At 32.9% G+C, this 23,456-nt stretch overlaps 1 pseudogene; it reads right to left on the bottom strand.

The window, feature by feature from the left end:
- Positions 1–16,980: 16,980 nt before the first annotated feature.
- On the bottom strand, positions 16,981–21,543 carry LOC120226063 (annotated as a pseudogene).
- Between the last annotated feature and the right edge of the window lie 1,913 nt (positions 21,544–23,456).

Genomic DNA, 23,456 nt, shown 5'->3' with positions numbered 1-23,456 from the left:
TAAAACAAAATTACAAAGAACTTTGTCACATATGATTAGGGTCTCTGTTCTCAAATAGTAATTCCTCACTTCTTATTTCCTTGAGTCATTTTCTCTTTCAAAACATATTGTAGAATTGTGCATTAAAATTTCATAGCAATTAATTCATCCCTATGGATGAAAAACATGGTATCATCACTTTGTAATCATTACATTTGTTTTCCAGAATTGTACATGTACATGTGGACATACTTGAAATTCAATTCTATATACTCTTACTAAACATTGATGTCTTACAAAGGTCACAATATATTCTGTATCATCTAACCCTAAAAGAACCTAAGGATTTAAGGACAAGATACCTCCCTCACATTCTATAGCTATGACATAAAAATTTAGATATATTCATTGTTAATGTCAATGTGTATTGAGTATATTCATAAAACTGTATTTTCAAAATTTCTGGCAACATGTTAATTTTTAAAAGTCTGATCACATCAGTAACTGCCATACAAAGCAATTTTAAAATATTTAATAAGCTAACGTGTCATAGAATTCTCACAACTTAATTCGTTATACCTTTCCTTCTTAAAAACCAAGCAATTTATATTTTGTTCTTAAGTCAGAACAACTTGTATTTGTTACCTCTGTGAGACTTTTATTTTCCTTCCAGAAAATTGATATAATTAGGCAAATGTGATTTGTCTCTACATGTGTTGTTAGTGGTGATAGTTCCAGGAAAGATTTCTTTCTATGAATATGGGCAGCTGAATGAATTTATTTTAAACAGCTGGCAATGCTGATTGCAGCTAACGTTTTCCATTACATGACAGGAAAATGCCTCAATATTTTGTTCAAGATGGAACTTCCAACACATGTTCTGCTAAAGGCAAATGTTAATTTTTTTGTTCTCTGATACTCTAGAACCACGGGAAAGAAACAGTTATAAATCATTATTCTCAAGCACTGAGTCCCTCACCAGTATCAGCTGTAACACCTGTATCACTTAGGGACTTCTTAGAAATGTAACTTCTTGGACCCACTTCAAATATATGAGGTGGAAACTCTGGAACACAGTAATCTGTGTTCTAACAAGTCCCCTATGTCATTTGACCGCATGCTAGAATTTGAGAACCATTGTTCTAAAACGATAGCATTCTTGCCACCTTAGGTAAAATTAAATTTGAGTACTTACATCTGGCAACACATTTAATAGGACATTCTATATGACTACAAGACATCCAGTGACATTTGAGAATATTACAGTAGGAAAAATAATTAGAACTTGCTCCCCATTGGAGGGGAAAGATTCCCCAGTAATTGTAATCAGGTAAGAGTTTCTGGAGGGCCAAAACCAAAGATGTATAAGTAGGCCATTTTCTTCCCAATAAGCATGCCACAGCCCTTTGATTTTGATAAATTAAAAACAGTATATCATGAGCATATGATATGAATATTTCAAGCCTGACAGTTATTAAGCAGAAACTTAACAGATAAATCACGTAGATAATTACTTTCTATATTTTTAAAAATTATTTTTGAATGTTTTTTATTTATTTCTGAGAGAGAGAAAAAGTGTGAGCAGGGGAGGGTCAGAGAGAGAGAGGGAGATACAAACTCTAAAGCAGGCTCCAGGCTCTGAGCTAGCTGTCAGCACAGAGCCTGACGCAGGGCTCAATCCCACAAACGTGAGATCATGACGTGAGCCAAAGTCGGACGCTTAACTAACTGAGTCCCCTGGTGGCTCATGATTCAACAATGAAACATGTACTGTGTAACAAAATGAATCATGGCAGTTGTATTTGGAATTCTTGGACATCTTTTATGGGTACTTGTGCTTTCTTTATTTTACTGTTCTGTATCTTTTGCTTTACTAAAGTCTTATGTGAGTATAAAATATTGGATCTCATGAATTATTTCAATTACACAGCCCTATGTAATAGCTGCAGGCCATCAATTTTTATTTTAGTTAAGTTCCTCTAAGATCCTGAAATAAACACAGGTATAAAGGATCAGATATTCTGATAATTCTCAAGGTAAATATAAATGTTTTTGCTTCTTGTGTATTCTTAGCTATTAGATTGTTTTCTTCAAAAAAAAGTCATGAGGAAATATATTGTTATGAATTTTTAACATGTAGGAATAATTGACTATAATACAATACTTTTTTAAAATTCATATCATGTTTTATTGATATATCTTGGGCAAATTCCCAGCAATATTATAATTTTTATATCTAGTACGCAGCTTAAAAAGACTCCAAGTCTTTAAAAATAAATTTGCCTTTAAATGAAAGTGGTGCTTTCTATTGGATATGAGCTTTCCAAATTATGCAGGAACATATGTCAAAGCCTTCTCAAAGACATTATTTACTAAACATCACCCATAATTGTTTTCATCTTACTATTTTGTTTCACATAACCTGAAACTGTATATACTTATTTTTAGTCATTTTCAGAGGATTATTTTCATCTGCTTGTTTCTCCTATTCCCTGAGTGATATTTTGACCCAAATACTAGTTACATGTATTCTAGACTTATTACTACGGGAAGATATCATTGTTCTTTGTACTTATATAATTTTTCTCTTTCTGCATTAAAACAGAACACAAAATATTTAGTTTCCTTTAGTTTATCTAAAATAAATATAAACTTACTTCCCTCTATTCTCAAATATATCTTCTGATTACTGCTATCTCTGCATGAAAAACCTAGTCTGTGAAAAAGCCGGCATCAAAACTATTATTGCTACATTTACATTGATATATCTCAAGTGAAATACATCATAATATGTAAAAAGAGATACGTCTGTTGACTTTCTTTTGAATATACCTAAAATAATTGTGTTCAATAATTTCAATGGAATAATGTAATTAGAGAGGCATTTCATGAATTATATAAAGAGTTCTAAACTTACTAAAGGCTTAATTGCAATTTTTCATATTTACATTTTATATAGGCCGATTGCTCTGATTCATGATTTCCTATAGAGTTTGAGAGATACACTTAATTTTAATAAATGAAGGTCAATCCTTCCATGTGTGCAGACTGGTTCCTTACCCCATGTAGGAAGCAGCTGCTTTATTATACCTAAATAAATGGACACGAAGTTTCCTGCACCATTAGGTTTACTTCTCTAATTTGCTTTTGTTTTTGCTTTAATAAAGCAGTAACAGAATTTTTTTTCTTAGTTCTGAACAAGAATTGTAAAATATTGCTAAATCAGTAATAATACCACTGGCTGTAGAAAAATTGAACCATTTGTTATCCCCTGTAAAGGGAAATGGTTGGGATAATTAGTTATAGTAGGATGGAATGAGGCTCTATTCAATAAAGAAGCTTGAAAAAGAGAAACTTTGGTAATATTTATAACAAAGTATTCTGGAAAGAAATAGCAACCTATGGAACCACTTTATAGATATAATGTGTTCACTGATACCATTAAAAAGGCATTATTTAAAGGCCATTGGCTTAATCATTTAAATAGTTCTATTATTTTATAAAATATCAAATGAAAAGTAAGATGATAAAGAAAGAGCTGGCTAAAATGGAAGCAAAAAGGGCCAATAGCATAAATGTTGCAGTCAAACATGAAATTAGCATTAGGCTAAGCAAAGCCCAAATTTGACAGTATAGACATGTGTATTGAGAAAATCCACCAAATTCCAAACTATAAACAACAAAAAATAAGTTGAAAATGTTTTTCATATGAATGACATACATACAAGGCAGTATAAATTAAGGAGCTAACACAAAATTTTCAAAAAGTGTTTCAAGATATGCTACCAGATGCCTTTTTTCCTGAACTATAGAAAATTCTTAATATGCAATAGAGAGTGTTCACTATTTACCAATCAAGATTTATAAAAAGTTATTAAAAAGAAGAAATATCCTCATGAATGTAGGGAATTACAGAGGCAAAATAAGTCCTCATTTAAATGGAGAAATAGGGGAACAGCAAAGAAATAATTAGCCGGACCTCAAAATGAAAATTGTCAAAAAAAATGGAAGACCAGTCTCAAAGTATTGAGTGGAAAAGATATTATTGAAAATTCTAAACCAGCAATAATTCCAACAGAAATATTGTTTGAAAATAAGACTTGTGATCTTCTCTAAAATGTGTCAAGATCAAAATTTCAGTACAATGAACTAGCATACCAAACAGCACAGGATATAAGTGAATTAAAACAAAGCCTAATGACCTGAGATTTTATAACAGCAAGAGAATTATGGATAAGAATCAATTTAATTCATGAAATGCAACAAAAATGATTGTGCTTAAAGAGTAGAATAAACTTAGGAAATTTGAAAAATTGATATTATCTCTCTATTATATATAATATATATAGTTGATATGATATATATATTAATATAATATATAATATACTACATATTATATATATAACAGGAGTTATCTGTTATTTTGATAGATGAAAATTATAGGATATTTAGTTGCCAGGAATAATATATAATATTAATATATATTCTTTTGTAGATATAATTTTCTAGGATATGGAATTATAATTCTTTCAGTTTTTTAATCATAGTTTTAGAAAGAATTTCAAACACAAAATTAACTTGGTAAACATAACTCCTCCTCTTTAGTACATACTATGACTTATTTTAAAAAGCCCTCTATGATGTGATCCATATAGAATAAAACCTATTTACAAATAAAACAACAGACTTATTTTTGTGGTAATAGGTATTTTTTTCCCTGAGGAACATGCTCTGGTACTGTGTACTCATTATTTGTATTCCTAAAAATATGACTATTTAAGATAATAATAACAAACTAGTGAAAATGGAAGAGCACAAGATAATACGTGCATGGTTATTCAATGGTATTAAGCTAAACAGATAAATATATATAAATATATATAACAGTAGCATATGTAACATTATGTGTGCAAATTAAATCTTCTAGGAGAGTTCAGAATAATAAAATTTATGATATAGATATTAAATACAGCACTCATTTCCAATTTTATTAATTTTATTTCCAGTTTTAGTTGCATGTGTTTCTCAGTCTTTAATAGTACATTTATTACAATTATTACTACCAGCCAAAATTTAGAAAACACATATTCATACAGAGACTTACCCACCCCATATGCACATCCAAAATAGCTAAACTATAATTCATATTTTTAATTAGTAAGACTTTCTTTTGTGAATTGACTTTCTCCACTGAAAAATTTTGAAGAATTTTTTTGAAGTCTTCTATTAATCATGTAATCTGATACCACTTTCATGGGATAAAAGATTAGTAAAATGTTCACCTTTTTTACAACAGTGCCAATTTTCAATGTTTCCTGCATTGGTCTCTTTTTTCCAAATTAAATCATAAAAAGTTATTTGCTGTAAAAATAAAATAAGAAATATTATTAAAATGGTATCCAAGTAACAAACTATCATTTTACCAGATTCCGGAATGTCCTGCATCAGAGCAATATGTACAATAATTATTGCTTTTCAATTAAATTTTTCACATACAAGTTTCTCAGTCAGATATATATAAAATAGATGAATCCCTAAATATTAAAAAAAAAGTCAAATATGGTCTAAAATGTTAGAAGTCAGTGGATATATGATTTGTCCTGTCTGGGAGTGTTTGTTCCCCTCTCCAATAGCAAGAAGCAAATTATAAAGGCCATGAAACCCAATGGGATAAACCCAAGTAGGACCAGAAGAATAGAAAATGTTGATTATTTAAAATTGTAGTTTGGATTTGACTCTGATCTAAATTTTTGCCTTCCTAAAATTAACTGTGGAAATTCTATGACAAGCTAAATGTAAAATATTGGTACAAGAAAGCACTGAATTACATGACACTACCTTTGCTACAGAGAAAATTAAATCTTGGGGCCTCATTTATTAGTCCCCTTTTTCATGACAGAAAATGGAAAAGGACACATGGAAAACTAAAATCTGATCCCCATTCTTATCCCTGCACTATTAAAACCTTGGAAATATCTTCCTTTCTGAACTCTGATTTTCATGAATATTTATTTTAGATGATTCTATGAAAATTAAACAGAACTCCCAGTAAAGGCTGAGGATTTCAAGTTTCTGTGAGTGACATGGAACTAGCTAGAGAGACTGTGGAATAACTTTCATTGCATTCCTAAAGGAGACTGTTTAATAACCTACTCCATATCCTGCTAGGATTGAGTAGATAATTACATGAGAAAAACAGACAATATAAAATAGAAAAAAGAACAATAGACATAACATAAATATATCCTCCACTCCGGGTCTATCCTGTGTTATTACCATCCCTTCAAATTTTAAGGGTATGTTTATCTTCTTACTACTGACAATCTTTCAGTATCTCTCAGCATAATTGTGAGGAGAGTATGGAATGTTGCTGGAAATTTCTCTTAATTTTTATTATGTGGATTTTTAAAAGTTTTTTTTTAATGTTTATTTATGTGAGAGAAAGAGAGAGTGCAAACAGGGGAGGGGCAGAGAGAGAGAGGGAGACAGAATCTGAAGCAGGCTCTAGGCTTTGAGCTGACAGCACAGTGTCCAACACAGGGCTCAAACTCACAAGCCATGAGATCATGATCTGACGCGAAGTTGAATGCTTAAACGACTGAGCCAGCCAGGTGGCCCTATTATGGGGATTTTTAAATAAACCCCTTCAACATCCAAATAAAATAGTATCCAGTTATCTAATTGCTGCTGATAGCAAAGTTTAAACAATTTTACCATTAAATCTATTTTATATTAAATAATAAATGTTTTTATATTAAATTAAGTACATCTTAAAATATCTAAAATTCTAGCACTATAAACAAATATAGTTTCTCTGTTCATAATTACATGCTCTAAAAACAAAAGAGTGTTAAATAGTACAAATAGTTTCATGGCAGCTGATACACCTAAACTTAAGCAAGATGAAATAAGTGTTGATTGATATAGTATGAAATCAACCTGATCATTATTTTGAAAAGAAAATGGCAATATTCAAATTCCCTGAAATGGTAAGAACTCAGAACATTGATTCCTTAAGATGATCTGACCTGAAAACCCTGCAAATCTGAATCATGTTTAAAAGACAGCATTTCCCTGATCACTCAGGGAACAGTTATTGAGCCCAAATTCTGGACATCTACTCATTTCTGTCCATTTTCTCTTTGTAGGCAAGCTCATCTATCTCTGTGACTTGAAATGCCACTTTTACAGGAACATTTGGCAAACATGTATTTCTTTCAAGACCTTTCAAAGCTTTAAATATGCATGCACTGATTGCCTATTTTTCTCATGTAATTGAGTACCTAACTTTGTCCCAGCACCTACAACCTGATTTCACTACACTTTCTATCAAGTTTCTTAAACCAGAACTAAACATTCTTTTCTGTTTATATCCCATTCTTAATCTATTACCAAATACTGTTCATTCTATTAACAATATAAAACCTTACCTGTCTTCAAACTATATTGCCATTATCTTAAACCAAGACACCAAAATTACAAGCCTATGATTTCGTATACACTAATGTCAATGCATAATAATTCTAAAATATCATATTTTAAATATTTTGTCAATCATAAGATGGCTTTGGGCTGTATGTTACTTATTTACAGCAATAATCGATACCACTATAATATAAAAACTATCTTAGAAATGAGATGATTATAGAAGGCAAAACACAAGTTGGCCCCAAATCCACCTAAAGCACCCTTGTGTCTTTAGAATAGTAGAGGGAACCAATTAGTATGATGGACATACAAGAAAGCATACTGAGAAAAGACTACAGCATAATAAAAACACCACAAAAAATGTATTTATGAACTAGACAAACAGTCATTGGAAGAATGTTGAATAATACCTAACTTGCAGTGAAAAGGAGATTATATTGATTTTCTCCTTCCCGTCATGATTCTCTGACTTTAAAAAACTGAGTATGTGGCCTTTAGTGAATGAAGTTAAAGGAATCACATGAGAGAAAGCTGTGCCAGTTCTTTATTTTTTTTCTTTGCTTTTTCTATTTTATTTTGGCCCGGAGCTTTATTTTCCCTGCTTAAGAAGAACTATTGATTCAAGAAGACTAAAGGGGTCGCCATGAGACCCAGGGAGAATCAGCAAGGACCAAACTGCTTAGAGCTGTAGGCTAGAATTTCAAGTGAAAAGAGGTCCAGCTGGGATCACCAAGTAAGGTAGAGTTAGGATTTCAGAGGATAATTTCTCTTAAAATATAAGATGTGGCCCTTTGCCTGAAAATTTCTGGCTGAAATTCATAAAACTCTGTGTACCGCAACCATAACATAGGACAGCAAGGTACTACAGACTTTATCTGGGCATAAATAGTAGTACAGATACGAATCTTCTTCAGAACTTTCATCTTCAAGAACGGAAGTAAGTCATAAATATCTACTGCAGTGATAGTCCCTAAGTTAATTAAATTGGATGTCAGCACTTCCCAAAGCGGTTGCTAGTTATTTCTGCAAATCATACACATAGTATATTCTACAAAAGAGTTTACAGTCATCTTTTGGCATTTCCATCCTTCTTTCGTTTTACCCTAGCAAGATACTTAGTCACACTTAGAGTGTTTCCACTCTCCCACATAAGCCTGCCTGATTATGGTCTCTATACCCTGGTATTCCCAGAGTATACAGACTTAGGCAGCCTGATGTGTGCAAAATGACCGACTCCCTTGGGGCCTGAAGCAGTTTTGCCTCAGAGTTTCTCCTCAACATTTACACTTGCCTTTATCATAATAACTGAAGTGACATTCACTATGAAATATTTTCACAATTATATACTTCCTCTTTGTTGCTAAGACTTCTTTGATAGAAACTGTTCTTCTTTAATCAACATAAACAAGAGGAGCTTTGATGTATGTATATGACAACAATCAGAACATTAGTGTGCTGTTAGGTGTGTGTATGTACATGTGTGTGCACATTCCTGTAAGGTAATCAAGAGGTAGAAATTGGACTTGTTATACTAACAAGAACAGCATAAAAACAACTAAAATAAATTTCCATTAGGATTTGATTTATTTTGTTTCCTTTATGTTCCTTGTTAGGCTTTTATTTATTCCTATCAAGTTATATATTAGTGTCATTTGTATTTGCACTTTCAGGTACTTTATGCTGTCACTGTCAGTCTTCCATAATTAAACAGTGTTCTTATTGTGCCTCTATTTATCTGCCTTGCCCACTTGTGAATTTTAGCCTCTAATTTCTTGTAATACTGGCATCCAGCTAGCCAAGCAAATTAAAATTGCGTGAAAATTGGTTATGAGTGAATAACCTGTAAGTAAAGACTTATTTAAGAATTGCTAGTTACTTTGTGTTTCTTTCTAGTTACTGGCAATTCTCTGGATAGCTGATATTACTAAATATGAGACTGTGTGTAGAGTGAGATGTTGTGACATAGTTTAAAATACGGGTTAGGTGGTTTAGTTTTTAAATACTGAGGCACAGGTATAGATTGCAATAATTGAATGCTATTTGTCAAAATAATTAATAACTAGTGTTGACCTGAGTAAATACTATTTCATTGTCAGTTAAAATTTATATTTAATATTTATGTATTAACATACTTAACATTCTATATGTTTACTTTCCTAGAAATAAGTGACTCAGTATAACCTGCATTGATTAGAGTTAATAAATTTGGGATGCATCTCTTTATTTAGAAAGAGCCCAATAAGTATCCTGTCAAACTGAGTGAATAAAAGCCACACATATTGAGACACAGATACACAGTCTACCATCATATCCCACAAAATACTTGAAATTTGCTACCACCTTTAGACTCTTGCATGGAAATAGGAGAAATAGGATTCAAATGTTTTCTTTCTCTTTCTAGAATTTTCCTTTATCTCCCTCACCAACATGCCTCTCAAATCCTCATAGTCTCTTTAGAAACCCACTTTTGTAGACTATTGAAAGGGAATAGGCTTTTAGAAACAAAATCCAGGCTATCTCCTAAACACCTTACCTCTGGGAAGAAGTGCTAGGCTAACAAATTGATTCAATTGATGCTATGAAATGAAAGATTAACAATTTAAAAAATATATGATTTCCAAGTATTATACTGTCCCATTAGAAACCTGAAAACATTTGTATCATATTAAACTAGATTTCCCCTTTTATCATTTCTTTAACATTATTTACAACAAATAGTTCTTAAAAATACTGCACAAACTTGGACATTATTCATGAAACCTTATATTGGAATTAAATTTATTTTAGGATTGGTATTCAGAAACTGATGCTTAAGATTTAACTGAGAAAAATATTTTTATTTCAAATATAATACTTGTCACTAAAAACTATGTCTATGTACCTACCTACCTATTGAATAGTATACTTCATAAAAATAGAGAATAAAATCTTACCTTTGAGTAATTAGCTATGCATTCAGTGGATTTTCTTAAGTAGAGTTAACGTATCAAAGTAAATGATGTTTCCTAGTAACATGCTAGTACTTATGTTCTAGGTGACTCATTTAAGAAAACAAGCTGTACGTGTTAGACATAAACTTTTTTTTTGTATTTGTATTGAGGGTGCTTGCTTGAAGAGAAAACCATTTATTGATAATATAAATTTAGTTAAAAGGGTAACTTTTAAAAACTTGTGAAATTTATTTTCCTTTGCCATTAAGTATTCTGATTAAGTAGGGAGGAAAAGATATTTTTGGAGACTTTTTTTTGGTGCTTCCCCTTCTATGTGTTCTATTCAACATAAATACAGAATTAAATTTCATGTACTTCCCTCTCCTATCCATTTTTTAAGCAATGTGGGGAAATGATATTGAGCATAACTTTGTTATCTCTGCAATATCTATGGAAGAAACACAATGATTAATTGAGTCTCATTCCTATAAGCTTTTATCTCACTACTTCCTTTAATGCATAGAGGCTTTTTTCATATGTGTACACATTTTTTTAAGTGAGGTAGATACCTAAAGTCTTTGCAGTACATGAAAAGAAATAGAGCTCTGTTAGAAGGAACACAGATATTACAGCATGTTCTAAATATGGTGGCTAGTATATTAAGAAGTCTCAAATCAGAGGGCTATGAAAAAAATATTATTTTTTCCATTAGCTAAATTTAATCACCACCTGTCAAGTCACCATGTTTATCTATTAACAATGCCTTCAGCAGATTCCACAATTCTATAGCAACTTGAATATTTTAAAAATCAATCTAGTTAAGAATGAACTGGTTTAATTTTTCCCATTCTTAAAGTCCATACCCCAGTTCATGTTTTGTCTATGACTCTACTTGGTACAAATGATAAAGGAAGTTTTGGTTAGCGTTGAGTCACTCCTTCTCTTTTCCCTCTTCAAATATAGGTTCTTCCATCTTATTGAGGAGAAAGAAGAAAGGTGAAAAGCAAGTATCTTTTTACCCAACTGACACTTGTTTTATTCTACTTTGCTGTTTTTTCATTCTATGGTTAACATTAGTTGGTCATTAATGTCCTCTGTGTTGCACAAGTCCAAGGTGTTGAGGGTTTGCTGATTCAAAGAGTTGATGCGTGAGTTTTTTGGAAGGCTCTGGAGTTCCTACCATGGAGACCCTGTTCTATTTAGCCCTCCTCCACCCTTACCTCCTTTATCTCATGCATCCACAAGTTCATGCTCTTGGTGTTCACAATCTGGCAGACAATCCTCCTGGGAAATAACAAAAACTCAACCTCTATTAATTTCTGGGGATCCACTTGCCCAATGAAAAACTCACTCTTTTCTGTGTTAGAAACACAGTGCTCTGAGATATCTCTCCAGTTCTCTTCTCCACTGTGTAGGGATGCACAGGAGAGGTCAGTAAACATTTTGCTTAAGCAGAATTCGAGCTGACAAATGACCTTTCTTCTTGTTTTAGAGAACACCCATCCTCACACACATACATATGCTTGTTTAATGGGAGGGAAAAACATATTCCTTCCCAAAGCGTGGACATTACATGCCTCATGATCTGACTAAAATCATGATGCATATGCGTCTCCCACTTTTCCATACTGCCTTCTATCCTTTTCTCCTTCATGCCAGCTTTATAGAGCCTGGGAATTTAGGAAGTATACCATGATCACCTTTTAATCCAAATAAAATCTCCTGACTCCAACTGAACTTGTCTTTATAAAAATGGGTTACTTTTGGCATTTCTTTGGCCCCAATTCTGTTTCAATGGGGAAAGCACTAGTAAACGCCCTATTTTCTTATGGAGATCAATATGTATTCTGGCTTTTACTTTGGACTATTCTAATTTGAATGGATATTCAAACTTTATAAGTTTCTGTAGCCCAATAAAATGCAATATGTTGAGTATTTATATACATTTTTAGGAAGTTTGTGTTTCATATAACCATAAATAAATAGTGTATAATCTATGAAGGTATTATTGCCATTATCACTGAATTCTAGATTATCAGATTAAATTTATAATACATAATTTAATATACTGAAAAATTTTCTTCCTTTTTTGTTATGACAATCATTATGACAATCATTATAGGGTGCTTAATTTCCCTGCTCTTAAACTATATTTGACATTGACATAGATTTTTTTGGAAATTTTGATATATTTCTCTTTATTATATAAGGAGTAATCTGTTATTCTGATAATTAAATATTATATGATATTTAGTTTCATATATATGTATGTATGTATAAAACTGCTTTCTGGATAGATATACTTTTTATTGCAATTTTAACTTTTATTTTTATTATTTTTTTTAATATTTTTATTTATTTCTAGGAGAGAGAGAGACAGCGTGAGCAGGGGAGGGTCAGAGAGAGAGGGAGTCACAGACTGAAACAGGCTCCAGGCTCTGAGCTGGCAATCAGCAGAGCCCGACGCAGGGCTTGAACCCACGAACCGCGAGATCATGACCTAAGCGAAAGTCGGACGCTTAACCAACTAAGCCACCCAGGTGCCTCACAATTAATTTTAACTTTTAGTTTATTTAAATATAAGAATCATATTTTCAGTTTGTTGTTGTTATCTATCCCCCTTTGAGTGATTTTTTTTCTTTCAGAAAATCTTAATAGAATTTTAACAATGTAGAAGCAAAAACACATATTTTTATTTCAATAAATTGATTTATTTTTGATAAGTAACATTAATTTTTTAAGGACTTAATGTTTATATGAAGATGTACAGTTGATTAATGGTGAAAATACCCTAGTCACGCATATTTCTGATTAGCTGACATTTTAGAATAAAACTACATCACCTTATCATTTTGAATTAATAGTGCCTAGGGGCTCCTGGGTGGCTCAGTCATTTAATAGTCTGATTCAACTCAGGTCATGATCTCACTGTTCCTACACTGTGCTGACAGCTCAGAGCCTGGAGCCTACTTCAGTTTCTGTGTCTCCCTCTCTCTGCCCCTCCCCTGCTCATTCTCTCTCTCTCTCTCTCTCTCTCTCTCTCTCTCTCTTTCTCTCTCTCAAAAATAAACATTAAAAAAATTTTTAAATAATGTCTAGATCTAATTTTACTTGAAGCTTCCTTACCTTGAGATATAAGTTAAAACCATCACTCAGTGATACTTGAGCCAAAATTCATGTGTATCTTGTGAGTTCAACAGTTTAACTTCATGTTCTGTAGTTCTTCGGTCTACCAGTGTCCTTACTGGAATGAAATAATCATTCTCTCTATGAGTAGAAATGCTAATACAGATGATGTTTAAAAATCTCTTCAGATCCTTGTTTACCAAAATTGAAATGTTCCCTAAAAGAGAACATTTCAATCAGATTAAATTAATGAATGTTTTTTTTTTTTTCGCATTACTCATGACAGGGTGTTACATTTTCCCAGTATAACAGTCTGATATAGTCTGCCCATGTATTTTTTTTTATGATTTTGATAGTGATTTTACTGTATGCTTACATCAATTGGGAAAAATGACATCTTTTCAACATAAAGCCTTCATTCTTGGAACATGTATTTTAATGAACTATGCCTGATGCAACTGTAGACTCAAATATCTGAGTAGGTAATGGAGTCTTAACACTGAACTGGCATGCTCATATGATCATGTGTTGTTATGTGTTTGTAGGATGTAGTTCTTAAATTTTATTGTTAATTTTTTGATACATGTAAAAGTCTTCAAAATCGATAATTTATTTACCTGTCTACAAGCTAAGTTCCTTTGTAATCAAAATTACTGATTTTATAGTGTAGTATCATTCTGAGTATGATCTGAGTATCATAATTTTTAGTACTGCTATCTTTTTTAATTTGGTAAATATAGCACTATCAATTTTATCATTTCATTATAAAGCTCATAGAATCAGGTTAGATATTTTTTAATTTATTTTTTATTTTGGACTAATAATTTTCAGTACACTTTATTAAGTTATTTTGCATTGTAAAAATCACATTTTCTTAAGGAAATTCTTTGCTTTCATTTGAAATCTCTTTGAAAAGAATACCTTTATAATATTGCATTATAAAACTTTTGATATATGATACACTTAAATAATACTAGGTCTATTATTTGTTTAAAATCTTCATGTATTTGCTGCAATAACGGATTTGTCATATCTTGTTACCACACATTTATAAAATACCTGATTCTGTTCTCAGCTCTTCACACAACTGAAATTGATAATCTTTACAATAATCTAGTGAAGTAGATATTATTATCTTCCTTTTGCAAATAAGGAAATGAAGCTCAAGAATATTATGTAACTTGTCCAAGTTCATATAGAATCAAAAAAGAGCTAAGATTCACACTCAAATAGCCTGTATCCTTATCTATAGCCCTATATGGCCCCTTCATAAGATGCCTGAGTAGTTTTGATTCTTCATATGTTTCTATTAATTTTTAAATTATTTCTTGGTAAGTGAAAAATGTGTTCTCAGGCTTATAGTTATATAATTCATTCAGTCACAATTCAACAAGTAAGGTCTATTGACCTTTCAGATTCATAGGAAAGCTTATGACTTTGGCAACATATATATTAAATACATACAATTGGGAAGAATTTATTTTTATGTCTATTACTACTTTTTGGGTTTACCTAACACTGCATGATAATTATTAGGGAAACATTTATGTCCTAACTTCATGTAACAAAGTTTACCAGATTTATTACTAAAGTGTAGCTTGTAATGCATTTGGTCAACTTAACTTCAACCTGTGCTGAGTGCCAGTGCTGGCCAGCCCTCTGCACTCAGTCAGGTGGTGGAATTTACCTATGACCTTCTCCTAGGCCTTCAGCACTAACTCAGATTTTTTTCTTTTAGTACTGCAATTAAGTCAAGGTTCTGTAGACATATTTTCTATTCCAACTGAAAAGAAAATAAGTATAAAAAGAGTTTTCAATTTTATATTTCCCACTTCCCATTATCCTGTAATGGAAATTATATGTTTGCTTTCTAATATGAACCAAGAGAAGGACATATTTCAGCAGAAAAAATGATGTGGTGTATATCCCAGACATGCTTGACTGATAAATAAAAAATAAAAGCTGAGTAAAAAAATTACATTTCTAATCTTATTCATGACAGAGAAGCAACTTAAACCAGAAACACATACTGACCACTGTGCACAAGGCTTTCTCTCTTCCTCTTTCTCTCTCTTTCTCTCTTTTCTTTTCTTTTTTTCTTAACTTACACTTTGTGGAGTATTTTGTTAAATACCTAAAGTGCAAACTAAAAATAAAATATTTTTGAAGTGCCATCCTTAAGGAAGGATTTTTGGAAATCATTAATAGCTCTAAATGTGGATAACATGGCTTATGTGATCAGAATAAGCAGACATCGGTGAACTTCTAGCTCATGATTAAGAGTTTTTAACTTGTGTCCTTGAGTCTCACAATAGCATCTCATTTCTTTTCTTCCTCCTAGATTATGCTCCTTGAGCTCTTTTTTGTAAACACCAATCACTTGAAATTGAATATCCAGAAGATTAGCCATTTCAAGAGTCGTATGTCCTACCTTACTAAAATATGCTAATATAGAAAATTCTAAAGGATGGAGTTTTTTTTTAATGTTTGGCTTTTTTTTTCCATTCAGTGCAAATCTCACTACTAAATACTGAAGTATTACTGCAGGCATATTTTTTATATATAGCAAACATTAAAATCTATGATTTAGTTAAATTTTTCTTAGATTCCATGATTGCCTCTAAAAATTGTATAAGACTAACTCACATTCATGACAGATTTATTAAGAATAAGTGATATATTAAAATCTTGGAAGTTATATTTTACATTAAAGGTAAATTAAAACCATAAATTAAATGTGTGCACAGATGAGCACAGTCTTAGCAAACAGTAATCAGGTACTGTTTAATTTTCCTGTACTCGATAGATTCATCAGGACACACTGAGTCTCTCTAGTAATTTTCCACATACCCGTATGTCTGACATTTACTTCATTAGAATCATGTCTCCTTACAATCATAAGGCAAAACACATTCTTACATTAAGGAGAAAGGATGGCATTGACATTACGATATTTTAATCTGGAAAACATATATCTCCTGTTCTCTGTAATGACATATTTGGGAAGTCAAATAACCTTTGGAGAGAGTTTTACTATAATAAAGTCAGTCTACTCCTGAAATACTTAAATAAGGAATTGAGTTTTGTTTGTAAATGTGTGCTTGTTTTAAAAAGCACAGATTTTTTTTTTAGCCCATGTTCAATCAATTTATTTTGTCAAAACAAGTGATATCTTGAGTATTACCAAACCAACAGGACATCAAAATAAAAAGTTGTCCAAAGTTAAAGGCACAGTACATTAAGAAACAAATGATCCTGTTACAAAATTATAAATGTAGTTTGGGATGGGTTAGGCAGGAAAGCAGTTAATCGAAACAATAGCAATTGAAGTCTTCACACTGTCTCTGAAGAGGGCTTCTGATTCCTCTCAGCTCTTTCAGCTGAGTGTGACCTTTCAGCTCTTCTTGTGAACTTTAGTTCATTTAAAAAAATCAGTGGAATATCATAGTTGGTAATTTGTTGTGAGTTCTTGAGGCTATACAGGTATTGTCTGACTATGTTACATGTGGTTTCCATATTAGTTTGTTGGGCAGAGTGATCTGCAAAGCAGATTCAATGGTCTCATGACAACTCCTGACTCAACCCCTTGGGAGTTGTAATTTCCTCCAATCCTCACTACTGCAAAAACCTCCATAACCATCTCTACCAAACTCTCTGCTGCTGTAGAGAGTTGCTACCACCGTGGCACCTGCTCCCGTGCATAGTTACTACAGAAGCTGGAATTCCTGGTGCCAGTACTATGTTGGTGGTCTCTGGCACCAAATTCTCCACTGAATCTATGACTCCTGAAATATACACAACTCCTACCCTTGCCGTGGGGTTCATATGCCATATTTCTAACCAGGATGACCATACCTGTATAGTCTCTACAATATAGAGACTATATGGTAATATTTATGTTTCTCTCACTAAGAGAATAAGGTAGCAGTTTTCATATGCAGTCTGCAAAGCCAATGTGATGTACATTTCTTTAACATCATTGGCAAGTCAAAACTGAAAAGTTGTTTCATATTTTAAACATCCAATTTTCTTGATATTTTTGATATAGCCATTAGAATTGGATTTTTTTCCTGAGAGGAACAGGTGAAGACCTCTTCTCTGTCTCTCTAAGACTGTTTTCATGCATACTGATACAAACATATCCTTTCTTGTATAAAAAATCCTCCAGAGAATCTGGATCCCTTTTTGGTCTCCACAAACACTAAGGGTCAGTGAATCCTTGCCTATTGAAAGTCAAGCACAAATTACCATTTGCCTGACTCCTATGTGATATTCTCAGAGATAGAACCAGTCTTCCCATAGCCAGAAAGACATATTCATCAAAGAAATCATGAGCAACCATCTTCAATTCCCTAGGGAAAGAAGCACTAAACATCATGGTATGGTGATCTTCCTTTGATGCTGTTATATTTTGTTCAAATATTCTACGTATTTGGGCTTTGAACTCCATATCCAACATCATATCACCTTTATCCAACACCAGGTATTTGCAGAAGTTTAATCCAATATTTCCTCTTTCCATTATATCTATGAGGCCTCTGAAATGGCTACTAACAAGTAGCATCCATGTTCTAAGTCTCAAGTCTGCTGACCAATATTGGCACCACTAGAAATAATCCAAATAAAACCCCTAGATCTGGCTTTTTCATAGATCAGCACTACCAATTCTCTCTCTGGTACTAATACCAAGAAAACTGGATGGGTTTTTTTTGTTTGTTTACTATTTTGTTATTTGTGCTTTTTATTTGTTTTTGCAGCTTCCAAACCTTTCACTTTTTTTTTAGGGCTCTCAAAGTTCTTACTGGGCCATCAGAATATATCTGACTCAAGAAGGGCAAGAGAAATACTGCAGTTTCTACAGACCCTGTTTGGGTACAAGCCATCAAATATCTTTTCTCTTTGATACTAAGAATAGCATCCCTCTGCACTGGAGTCAGGTGAGGATAACAAGTAAACTGTTTCCCATGATGGTTTCTCCCATCTCAACATCACTGAAACTTCCAATATGTGGGAGACAATTGTTGCCTGTAGCCTCAATTGGAATGTCATGTTTCTCAAAGTTAATTCCAGTCTTATCTCCAGAAAAAAAGTTTCTGTTCTAAACACTCGCTTGGTGGTAGGGGATTTGATCAGTCATCTTCATCTGCTTTGTCACACCAGCAACTGTTTCCACCATATTCAAATTTGTCAGAGCCGCTTCTGTAATGATGGCTGCCAGTGCTATCAGTCTCCTTGTCCATGATCAACAAACCTTCCCCTTTATCCACTTCCACAATCACTGAGAAACGAGACTTTCATCTTGAGTCATTATGAACCTCAAAACTGTTATGCACATCCTTTACTCAAACTATGAACTGTCTTTATCATAGACTTTTTTAGTAACTTTTCTGTTCCTTAAGTGAGGAGGAATATAGCACCCTTTGCAGGCTGTAACTCCTCCATGCTGAATTATCAGAAAAAGTCGGATATGCATTAGCAAACTACTGGTTTGGCCTGAGCTCATTTTATACCACCACAGGATCCATTTCTGAAGAGTACAGAGAACTCAGAATCTTCTTCCCCAACTCTCTACAATGTGCAGAATGGTGTTTCAGTAAATGAGGCCTCCATATATATAACCATGTTTGAAAGAAGTATCTTTGAACAACTTATGACTCAAAAAAGTTTTAAGACATTATTATTCAATGATTACAATGCATGGTTGAGCAAACTATTTGATATAGGTATGCTTTAATGTTGTTACACAATTTCTGGATGAATTTTAAATTATTTAAAAATCATCTCTTCAGATTTGTTTAACTGATAAATCTCTAATCAGGCTATCATTTTAGATTAAACATTATTTTATACATTTCAGTCAAAAAGACTGATTTTAAACTTTTTTGTTTAAAAAAGTTTTTTGTTTGTTTATTCTATTCTGAGTTACAGTGTAAGAAATGATCTATACTTGAATTATGAATTCACTTAATGGTTTGCAAATAGCATAATGTAACATTACAAAATCAAAGCTATAATTTTAGAGATTGAAGGTAACACTACAAAATCGAAGCTATAATTTTAGAGATTGCTCTGAATTCCAATTTTCATCACAAATGGGTTTATATCAAATATGTACAGACAGAACCAGTATGACTATATGGGTTTGGGAACATGTTGTTCAAACAAACGTAATAGCTAATATTTCTTGACATATTCAAGATTAAATGTTGACAGGTGCTGTGCAAACTCTTCACCCTCCTACTTTTAAATATTACATGTAAAATGCAACATGTGTAAATGCCACATGTTAATAGATTTCCACAATCATGTTCTATGTATAGAATTTTTCAGGTCCCAAGGTACAATGCAAATAATTCAATTCTTAATACAAAATAAATGATTATTAGTGATGTTTTCTGGATTATGCACCGATAAAGTAAATCAATGCTTTTTTGTACTTTTAGTTTCTTTGCAATTGATAAGGGATAATGCAATATAAGCCTTCATAATGACATGATTTTCAAGCTGTAAAATACATACAAAAATATATACCTAGCCCATAAATTTATAGATGAAGAAATGGAGATGAAAAAGTTAACAGACTTGCCTGTGTCAAGCTTGCTATCTATGACAGATTTGAGAAATGTCGACACACCTGATTCCTAGGTCAATGCATTTTGTCTACAAGATACACCCTTCCTTTCAGCTAATAAAAATGCATAATAAAGGGATGTTTCACATAGATACTATAATTCCTTTAATTCAGCCTTCTCTGCTTCACAATGATTATGCTTTCTGGATTAACTAGGAAAATAAACATAAGATTTCTTCATTTTGTTCTGAGTACTCAGTTGTTCCAAACTCCACCTTATGTGAAATTTTCTCTCTACCAACACCCTTTGAATAACAGAAAATGAATTTCTTCTCTTTCTCAGATATTCAGAAATTTCCCAGGAATAATTGCAGCAAAAGGCTTAAGGAGAGAGCAAGACACATGCTTAGAAGTTTGCGTTTGGTGAGAATTTAAGAATTCTTGGTAAAGAAAGTTTAAGTATGGGAAAGAGACATGCTTTTTCAGCATATCGATGACTTCTGAGAAAGGAAAATAGAGAAAAAGAAGATCAGACTTTAGTTCAGGAAACTCCTTCCTTCCCTCCCTCCCTCTCCCCCACCCTCCTGCCTTGTTTCTCTTCCTTTTCCTTTTTTTCTTGCTTTAAAATATTAATGCAAAGTGAACATGGTGGTACATACTAGAGAACCAATGTTTTCTAATTTTTATATGCTTCAATATAGCATGATTAAAAATAAATTATCAGAATATTTACATACCCTAATTGGTAACTACTAAAATTGGAAGATTAACAAACTATATTTATATAATTTTAGAAAAGAAGTTCAAATGACATAACCTTCAATATATACTTTAGCTTAAGTTTACATTCTGAACCCTCAGCTCCCAAATGAAATATCCAAACATTTTTCCTTATGGTTATTTAAATGGAGAGCAAGCATTCCCCAAACTGTGTAGTGTGGGATTTAATTTCAAGAGATTAGTAGGCCTTTGGTCCCTTGATCTGAGTAGTTTGTTCCCTGAAAATTAGAAATATGAAAATCTAGGTCCTCGGACTTTTCTTCCTCAAATTGTAAATAATCCCCAAACAAGCATACTAGCCAAAAAAAAGGGAAAATAAGGGAAAAAAACAGAGACAATAAAAGTCTACATACTCTTCAAATATGTGCATTTGTAACCCAGTGAGTAATAAGACAACTGGTTCCCTTATCATCACTAAGTAGGAGGGGGTCAATGAGGAAATCTCTAGAGATCTGCATATTGCCAAACTATTAACTCCCTCACTTCCCCATGACTGAAAGCCATGTCACTAGGTACATTTTTTTTTTAAATTATGATTTCTTAATCCTTTTAATCATTTCCTTCCATTCAAAAATAAAAGTAAGGAAACTATCTGATTTCTTCAGTAACGGCTATTCAGAATCATTTAGATTTTTATTATTAATATACAATGCTGAAAAAAAAACCAACTCTGCAACAAAGTAATTCTAGGGAATTTCTTACCCAGTCATATCCATCAACCAGCTCCATCCTGAGCTATCATATTCCATTTCATTACATGTAATTGTTAAAAATAATAAAGTAATATAGGGTTTTGCCTTCTCTCTTCATTTCTATATACTGTGAAAACAATTTACTGAAGTTTATACAAGTCATCTACTGTTTTAGTCCATTCAGGCTGCAATAACAAAATGCCACAGATGGGACAGTGTATACACACTAGATAACCATTTCTCACAGTTCTCCTGGAGTCTAGAAGTCTGAGATGGGCACCATCGTGGCCAAATAAGACTTCTTGCTGTGTCCTCACATGGCAGGAAGGACCAGGAATCTTTTTGAAATTTCTTTTTAGAAGGCAATAAACTCCATTCATCAGGGTTCCATCTCCATGATTTAACCATTTCTGAGAGGTCCCACCTACTAAAACCATCACCTTTGGGGGTTAGGATTCAACATATGAATTTGGGGGGATAAAAACATTCAGATCATAGCATCTGCTTATACTAAAAAAAAACTAGAGGCTTTGAGATTTGAAGTCTCATTTGCCTTATAGGTTGCTTATAGAAAATTACATCTTTAATTTGTTTCTTAGTATCTTTATCTAGTATTCTTTAATAATTGTTTTTTTTTTCCTGACAAGGTTGTTATGAGATCAATTAAATAATATAAATACCAAATTTCAGCAATATATCGGTATTCATCAATGGCAAACTTAGGTTTTGCCTCTTTTTAATGACTTATAGCTCTAAAATTAAAATAGTTAATAGTAAAAGTCTTTCCAACTGTCCATTGGTAAACTCTAAGTTATGAGACAGAAATTTTGTCTGTCTTGTAGTAGAATTCTCTTGCAGTAGATTCCTAGCACAAAGTAAAATTTCAATGAACATATAGTAAATAAATAATTCTGGAGTTTCCACTTTGCATGTCAGGAGCTTGGAAGGTACCACTCCAGCCTAACAACAAGTAAAAAGCTGAAAAGACTGACAAATTAGTCACTTTTCTAGAGTCCCTTAGAAAGGTGAAAACACAAGGCAAACCACCTTCCCTAAGAGAACCTAACCAACAGACAAATAACAGACAATAACAACTTAGCAGAGCAGAGACTCATGAGCAGAAACTCCTGCAGGAATCAGTGTCAAGATCTGAGCTGTAATTGCCAATTTGCTGGGTGGCTCAGTCTGTTAAGCATCTGACCTTGGCTCAGATCATAGTCTCATGGTGATCTGAGTTTGAGCCCATATCTGGTGAGCTTGAGCCCTGCTTTAAGATTCTCTCTCTCTCTCTCTCTCTCTCTCCTCTGCTCTCTGTGATTCTCTCTCTCTCTCTCTCTCTGCAGCTCACTCACTTGCATGCTGCCTCTTTTTCTCTGTCAAGCAAAAACAAAAACAAAATTAAAAAAAAACCTCCATCAGGAGCCCAGTACTAGGGGGACACCCACAATATGAGATTTACTTCTAGGAGCTGAACCAGATTCCCACAGTATCAGGAAAAAATCCCCTCCTGCTAACCTGATGGGGTATTGTCAGAACCTAACTGAACTCGGAGAAAGAAAAACCCAACTTCAGACTGCTTTAGCTAGCATGTCCCATCCAAGGAAGTGTGTGTGTGTGTGTGTGTGTGTGTGTGTGTGTGTGTGTGTGTGTGGTGGAGGAGGGAGGGGTTAAAACTCTTGTAAATTTCAGTCCAGAGGCAGAGGCTCAATAAAAACCTGAGACCTAATCACACACCCCCACCCCCACATCTCACCACCACATTCCTAAAGGCCTATATACAGCAGTTCTTACCCAGTATATCCTGTCTGGCTAAAAAGAAAAATACCTAAAGGAAAAATACCAAAAACCCCAAAAACCAACAACAAAAAACCCCACACAAAATGAAGAAACAGAATCAGACATACAAGGATGTTGGATTCATCAGAAGAAGAATTTAGAACAATTATGACT

The sequence above is a fragment of the Hyaena hyaena genome, unplaced genomic scaffold (genome assembly GCF_003009895.1).
Source record: "Hyaena hyaena isolate Hyena2069 unplaced genomic scaffold, ASM300989v1 scaffold_1576, whole genome shotgun sequence".
In the NCBI taxonomy this organism is placed as follows: Eukaryota; Metazoa; Chordata; class Mammalia; order Carnivora; family Hyaenidae; genus Hyaena; species Hyaena hyaena.
This window is presented reverse-complemented; position numbering and strand designations above follow the sequence as displayed.